Source organism: Mustela nivalis (assembly GCF_964662115.1).
Source record: "Mustela nivalis genome assembly, chromosome: X".
Lineage (NCBI taxonomy): Eukaryota > Metazoa > Chordata > Mammalia > Carnivora > Mustelidae > Mustela > Mustela nivalis.
This window is the reverse complement of record NC_139040.1, coordinates 4,126,892-4,135,380: the sequence shown is the minus strand read 5'-3', so window position 1 is coordinate 4,135,380 and position 8,489 is coordinate 4,126,892. Positions and strand designations below refer to the sequence as shown.

The 8,489-nt window shown below is 36.4% G+C and overlaps 1 long non-coding RNA gene across 1 annotated transcript in view; it reads left to right on the top strand.

The window, feature by feature from the left end:
• The first annotated feature begins 246 nt into the window (after positions 1 to 246).
• Positions 247 to 8,489, top strand: part of LOC309856050 — a 169,432-nt gene continuing 161,189 nt past the window's right edge. The window contains exon 1 of the long non-coding RNA XR_014307040.1: positions 247 to 392. This is a non-coding gene — a long non-coding RNA (uncharacterized lncRNA). The remainder of the gene's footprint in view (positions 393 to 8,489) is intronic.

Genomic DNA, 8,489 nt, shown 5'->3' with positions numbered 1-8,489 from the left:
TGACAGTATACTCCTGGAAGGGCAAGCCCGTGGGGAGCTCCTTAAAGTTTGTTAGTGGGAGGAAGCCTTTGGTTTCAGAAGAAAGTATTTGGGTGGCATTTTAAGAAGTCTTTTCAGTTTCAAGAGAGTAGAAAGGTCTGCCTCTGAGCCTGTGGTACGATCTTTTCTCTGGATGAACACAATGACTGTCTCACATTTTTTTCTGATATTTGTTCTGCAAATCAGCTGCATGAGCCCCTGCCACTTTCCTGAATAAGCTTCCAGGCATTACCTGCATGCTGTGTTCCTGTGGAGGGATGGCAGTAATCTCTGCTAAGATAAACTGAAGCTTCTGTGGATAAAACGTAAATGCAGTGAAGTGTGTGTGGCTGTAAGATTTAATGCCTCTACAGGTAATTTTTTTGGAGGGGGGATCTGGCATTCAATCAAATCCAGAGTCATTATGTAAATTTAATCACCTTGCAACACACTAGTAATTTTATTATCTCCTTTTCATTTGACAGTGCTTAGATGCAAGTTGAGCTTGGAATTCCAGAGGTAGAACACTGTTGATTGGAGGCATATGAAAGAAAGTATACTGTGGAAATGAGATAAAAAAAACACAAACCTTTATTCTTGCTATTGATTGTCATCTTTGTATGTGTACAGGTGTCCAATAAAGGGTTTCTAGAATAAAGTGCACCTGTTTAAGGTTTTCCACCTTTCTTAAATCCCTAGTGAATTGCAAAGAGCATGTTTTAAATGGACTATGTTAAATCTACTCTTGCCAAATGGAAAACTGACCTTTACACTGGATGAGATATGGTTCAAATTCTCACTAACACAGGGGTCTCCTTTATCTTGCACAGCCCATTTTGGCTTGATCTAAAATGATATCTGATGTTGGATTATTTATGTTATAAGGTCTATTTACTTGAAAACAGTATTTCCATTCATCAACACCAGATTTAATAGGTATTTAAAAGTCGCAATGGGAATGATGATCCTGGATATATGAATTACCCATTGCTACGTCACTGTTTATACTATGAGGCTGAGGAAGAAAAAATCTGGTCAACTTGGATGTCCCAAAAGGCACTTGGGCTTTTTGACACTGTGATTCACACTAATGATCATGATCATGTCTTAATAAAAGTAATATAGTTAAGTACTTTATCTGAAATCTAAAACATGAAACTAGAAAGAAGGCAAGGAGGAAGATAATGTGTTAAACTGACCTTGCTAAGGCAGAAGAAATGGCATTTTGGATATCTTTTCCTACTTCCATTTCTCTATTTTACTTTCCCTATTTTCTCTTACCTCTGAGTCTGAAAGAAGTTTGAGAATATTCGTTCTCTTTCAAAGACTCCATGAGCTTCTCCAACCACACACTGGAGCATGGAGGCCCCTGGTCAGCCAGGAAGTCTTTCCTTTAATCACCTGATGTCTTGCCTGCCATATCTTGCAGGCATGGAAGCCTCCAATTTAGGCATATACCCCTAAGTTGGGCTCAATTCAGATTACCAGGCTTCCCATACCTAGTGTGCTACCTATTCCAGCAAAAACTTTTTTCTTTATAAAAACCCTTACTAACTCCATGAATTATAACTTTGTATCATAATGGGAAATCAAAATGGTATAATCTTGGATTAAGATAGAAGTGCCTTATTATCCAGTTTCCCATCTAACTTAATATTTGTTCTCTGTTTACTATTGGTGCCTCAGTTTTCTAATCCTAAAATGGGGATAATAATTACTACCTCCCTTTAAGGGTTGGTATAAGGAATCAGTGAGACACTGGATGTGGAAATAGCTAGAGGCCAAGAGTACATTCTCAGTGAGAGCAAGCTGAACCAGATAATGTTATGGATGGGGTATGAAGGGTTGATTTTAGAAAGTTCTGTATATATTAGATACAGGTCCTTTGTCAGGTACATTGTTTGAACATATTTTCTCACAGTCTGTGGCTTATCTTTCTATTCTCTGTACAATTTCTTTCACAGAACAAAGACTTAAAGTTTTATGAAGTCCACTTTTATCAACTTTTTTTGTATAGGTCATGCTTTTGGTATCATATCTAAGAACTCCACCTAACTCCAGGTCATAAAGATTTTCACCTGTGTTTTTTTTCCTTAAAATTTTATAGTTTTATGTTTACATTTGGATCACTTACCAATCTTGTTAATTTTTGTATGAGTTTTGCAGTTTAGGTCAAGGCTTGCCTATGGGTATAGAATTGTTTCAGCACCACTTATTGGAGATGATACCTTTTCTTCGTTGGATTGCTTTTGTACCTTTGTCAAAAATCAATTGGCCATATTTATGTGAATCTATTTCTGGACTCTGTTTCACTGATCTGTGGTTTCTTCCCTTTGCTGGTACCATACTGTGTTGATTAGTGTAGATTTATAGTAAGTCTTCTTTTTTGAGTTTTTATTTAAATTCTAATTAGCTAACGTATAGTATAGCATTAGTTTCAGGTGTGATTTGGCACTTCCAAAATCACACCTGAAGTGCCAAATCACAATACAGTGATTTGGCACTTCCATACATCACTCAGTGCTCATCAAAAGAAGTACACTCCTGAAACCCCATCATCTAGTTCACCCATCTCCCCCCACCTACCTCTCTGCTGGTAACCACCAGTTTGTTTTCTATAGTTAAGAGTCTGTTCCTTGGCTTGCCTCTCTCTCTCTCTCTTTTTCCTCTTTGCTCATCTGTTTTGTTTCTTAAATTCCATATATGAGTGAAATCATATGGTACTTGTCTTTCTCTAACTGACTTATTTCACTTACCATAATATGCTCTAGCTCCATCCACATCATTGCAAATGTCAAGATTTATTCTTCTCAATGGCTGAGTAATATTTCATTGTGTATATATATACTACATGTTCTTTATCCATTCATCAGTCGATGCACATTTGGGCTCTTTCCATTACTTGGCTATTGTTGATAACTGCTATAAACATTGGGGTGATGTGCCTCTTTGAATCTGTATTTTTGTATCCTTTGGGTAAATAGCTAATAGTGTAATTGCTGATAATAGGGTAGTTCTATTTTTAACTTTTTAAGGAACCCCGTACTGTTTTCCAGAATGATTGCACCAGCTTGCATTCCTACCAACAGTGTAGGAGGGTTTCCTTTTTTCCACATTGTCATCGACACCTGTTGTTTCTTCTGTTCTTGATTTTAGCAATTCTGACAGTTGTGAGGTGGTATCTCACTATGGTTTTGATTTGCATTTCCCTGATGATCAGTAATGTTGAGCATCTTTTTGTGTGTCTGATGGCCATCTGTATGTCTTCTTTGGAAAAATGTCAATTCCTGTCTTCTGCCCATTTTTAAATTGGATTATTTGTTTTTAGCTATTGGGTTTGTTAAGTTCTTATAGATTTTGGGTACTAACCCTTTACCAGATATGTCATTTGTAAATATCTTCTACCATTCCTTAGGTTGCCTTTTATTTTGTTGATTGTTTCCTTTGTTGAGCAGAAGCGCTTTTTTGTTGTGTTGTTTTTAAAGCAGGCTCCATGCCCAACATGGGGCTTGAACTCATAACCCTGAAATCAAGACCTGAGATCAAAAGCTGGAAGCTCCACTGACAGATACCTAGGCACCCCTGTGCAGAAGTTCTTACTTTGATGAAGTCCCAATAGTTTATTTTATATATTTATATAGTATATTTACTATATATTATAGTAATATAATAATATTTACTATATATTATAGTATATTATATACTATATTTATATAGTAAATCCTAAAATCAGATAGTGTTATTCCTCCAACTGTATCCTTTTTTGAAAAATTGTTTTAGCTCTTTTTGTTCCTTTGCTTTTCAAATAAATTTTACAGTTCATTTACCTGGAAATTTAGGAAAAAGTTCTGTTGGGATATTGATTGGAATTGTATTACATCTGTAGATCAGTTTAGGAAGAACTGACATTTATATTATGTTGTTTCTCCAATCCATGAACACAGTATATCTCTGTATATTTAGATCTTTTTAATTTTTTAATTTTAATTTTTAACTTTTTTATTTTTTCAATTTTTTTAAAAAAGGTTTTGTTTATTTAAAAACAGAGAGAGAGAAAGAGAGAGAGGATGAGTGGGAGACAGGGCAGAGGACGGGGGAGAGAGAGCATCCTAAGGAGACTCTGTGCTAAGCATGGAGCTTGATGTGGAACTCAGTGTCATGACTCTGAGACCACAACCTGAGTTGAAATCAAGAGTTGTACACTCAACTGACTGGCCACCCACATGTACCAAAATTATATATATATATATATACATATATATGTATATATGTGTGTGTATATATATATATATATACACACACACACACTCTACTTTCTGAGCAAAAACACTTTATTTTATTTACTTTTTAACTGGGCTCCATGCCAAGCACAGAGCACAACATGAGTTGAAATCAAGAGTTGTATGCTTAACTGACTAAGCCACCCAGGTGCCCCTTAGATCTGTTTAAATCTTTGTTTTCTTTCATCACTGTTTTATGGTTTTCAGCATGCAAAAGCTGGATATATTTTGTTAAATCTATACCAAAGTATTTCATTTTATTTGAGCTACTATAATGGTGTGTATGCATAGATATATACATAAATATATGTTTATATATTTATATATTTATATATATAATATATACATAAATATATATATATTATATATATATAATATATATATACATAAATATATGTTTATATATTTATATATTTATATATATAATATATTTTAATATACTAAAATATATACAATTAAATTTAATTAATATATATAAAATATATTTATATATTTATATACATAAATTTATGTATATAAATACATAAATTTATGTATATAAATATATGTTTAATATATGTTATATATGTGTATATATAAATATATGTATTTAGTTTCCAGTGGTACTTTAGGAGTACCCAGAAACAGGACTGATTTTTCCATGTTGAGTTTGTATCCTACCACCTTAGTAAACTCATGCATTGGTTTATTGGATTTTTTTTTTTTTTTTGGTAGATTCCTTGGGATTTTCTGTATAGGAAGTTATGTGCCTGCAAATAGAATTTTATTTCTTTCTTTCCAATATTTATGCCTTTTGTTTATTTTTCTTGCCTTATTGCATTGACTAACACTTCCAATATGATGTTGAATTGGTAGTGAGAGAGAAGTTTTGCATTGGCCACAGTCTTAGGGAGAGAATATTTAGTCTTTTGCTATTAAGCTTGTTGTTATCTGTAGGTTTTTTGGAGACACTCTCGATCAGGTTGAGGAAGTTTCCTTCCAGTCCTACTTGCTGAGAATTTTTATCATTACTTTATGTTGATTTTTTATAAAATGCTTTTCTGCATCAATTAATACAATCATGTAGTTTTATTCTTTAGGCTTTTTTATTGTAGATTACATCAACTAATTTTTCTATATTTGAACAAACTTTATAATCCATGATAAACCTCACTTGATTGTACCATATTGTTTCTTTATATATTGCTGGATTTTATATGATATTTGTTGAGGATTTCTATGTCCATATTCATGAGGGATATTGGTCTATAGTTTACTTTTTTAGAATTGTTTTGTCTGATTTTGGTATCAGTGTTAGGTTTGCCACTTTCTATAAGCTGGAAACTTCCTTTTCTATTTTTTGGAAGAGATTTTGTAGAATTGGTATTATTTCTGCTTTAAATGTTGTATAAACTTTGCTGGTGAAATCATCTGGGCCTGAAAATTTATTTTTCAGAAGGTTTCAACTAAAATTGAATTTACATAATGATCATAGGACTGTTCAGTGCTTCGGTTTCATCTTGGATGAATTTTGGTAGTTTGCGATATGTAAGGAATCATTGCCTTTTTTGTTCTTTACAATAATTCTGTGAAGTAGGCAAGACAGGTAGTCTTAACTCACTGCTCAAATCAGTTCATAGTACATAACAGAAGGTAAGTTAATATTGGTAGGATTAATTTGTTAAATGAATTCCACTTTGCAAATGGTGAAACAACTTGCTGAAAATTATTTAGCTCTTAAGAGGCAATGCTTGGACTAAAACCTAAAAACTAAACTAGCTTTTGAAGAAGAAGGTAATGAGAGAAAGGAGCTAATTTGGCATCTGTTTTATGACAGACACTGCTGGATGCTTTCATATAATTTGTCTCATTTAAATTCTGACAGTTATCTTGTGATATAGACATTGCTATCTCCACTTTAATGTTGTAGGGGGTAAGGCTCTGTATTAGTCAGGGTCCTAACAGGAAACATATGATATGCTCAAAGTAGGAAAGCTTAAGGAGGGTTAGTAAAGGGACAATTTACAAGGTATAGTCATGGTTGTAGGGCAACCCCAGGGGCTGATGAAACACTGGAACTAGTACATTGAATCTGTTACCACCCACACCCCACCTAAGCCCAAAAGGATTAGGGAAAGAAGTATATTGAAAGAGAACATATATAAGTAGAGACCTCTAGAGCAGGTAGGACTGAAATGAGCAATGGTCTTCTGTCAAATAGCCAACTCCCCACAGGGAGGAAGCTAAAAAGGAAGCTACACTCTTCTCCTAATCTTTTATCACTGTCCAGTGTTCTTTTTGGCCAAGCTGAATCAATCAGAAGCCAGCAGCCAGTGAAGCCTATTGATATAATCCATACCAGACAGTTTCCTGGTGAGAAAAGCAGGATAGTGAATCTAGGGGACAAAGAAGTATAGTAACTTCTTTTCTTCTGCAAGGTCACATGGAAACCTGGTAAGAGGCAGGTTTAGGATTTAAATTACAGAGCTCCAGTTCTTCACACTGAACTTGTCCATCTTTCCCCAGGAGACTGACTTTTAGGGCCAAACGGTCAGAAAGGGCCTGTGATAAATCCCCCAATATGTATATGTTCTTGTTTTACTTTTTTTTTTGTCCTGCAATGTAAATGTAATTACTGTGGTATAATAAAGTGACATTAGGATATTGGAGAAAGGTTAGAAAGAGAACTCTAGGAGGTGACAGGAGTTCGGCCTGAGTAAGAAGCTAAGAAAGGTGATAGAAGTTGTGGGAGAGAATGCAAGAACTGAGTCACAAAGAGGCCTGAAGCAAGCAGGCTCCAAATATTGAGTGAGTATTTGCTGTGTGCCAAGTACAGAAGTAGGCAGAAGGTAGAAAGTTCTAAAAGGAACCAAGGTTTGAAAAAAGTGGAAAGTAGCTCCTTGAGGAGCTTCTGTCATGCTGGGGAGCTAGAAGTGATGATTTGTGCATTCTGACTCTAGAATTAAGCTGATAAGCACTGGATCCAAGCCCAGATGGCTGTCTGGAGTAGCCTCCATTGTCTTTGCTATGATCCTGACCAGCTGGTAGGTAAAATCAGTAAAAATAGAAGGAGCTGAGAGGTGGCCTTCATGATTTAACCAACACCTGCAATTTGCTTAGATCTATATAACTTGTATATAAAAACTCTTCACATTGGGCAAGGAAGGCCAACTTGCAACCCGCGGGCACTGAGGTAGAGCTTTGGGCTCTAACAGAGAGAGGGAAATGAAAGACTCTTCAAAACTGAGGGCTTGAGCTCCCTGCTTCCTTACTGTGATTTTTACAATGACAGCCTCAGGCAGTGACATCTAGTCTGGTCTCCTCCTTTTAGCTTCTGTTGGATTGGTGTCTCCATCCCTGGTTTTCTGTGGGGTCTCTGGTAGTCTGGGACCTGATTTAAACAAGACCACCTTGACCATCAGTTCTTGTAATATGTAGTTCAGTTGTTCTCTCTGGCTGAACATTAGGATCACCAGGGGCAAACACAGCTACATAGGCAGTGACCAATGCAGTATACAGGGTCCTAAGCTCAGAAGGGGGCTCTATGCTGGGGTTTAATGCTCTTTTATTGCCATTTGAAATTCTTAATAATTTTATCTTAGAATGTTATATATTTTGTATGTGAAGGCCAGTGGGACACTGGGGTCTTGGAACCTTGATTCACATACAGTTCCACCTCCCACTACCTTCCCATATCTTCAAGATGCATTCTTTATTGCCACTCTTTTGATTCCTGGTACCCTGGGCCCCCTTATCTTTGCCCATCCATGTCCATCCATTCCCAGCAGAAGCCTAGAGGTGGGGAGAGTCAAAGTCAAGTGTATGTATTCTGCAGTCCCGCAGGGTGGGGCATGATAATAACCATCCTTGCATGTACCAGGTACATTCCATGGGCAGCTCGATGGTGGTGAGCCTCTTACCTGTCTCTGAGTCAGGTACCTAGTGCATCCTTGCAGAGAGGTTGTAATACCCTTAAGAGCTGCCTATATGCTCTTGGCTGCGGTAGCAGACTCACAGGAAGGGAGAAGCCTATCAAAATTTCCCTGCCCTTTGATAAAGCACAGCATGTCAATCTAGCAGGTGGTGGAAGGGGGGACTCAACAGTTGTCAAACCCTGCCCCACACATACATGGCACAAGTCATGGGGTAGGTCTCCCAGTTGCCTGTAAGGGTCTATGCTTACCCAATGAGAATCTGTATGTCTCGGAGAGG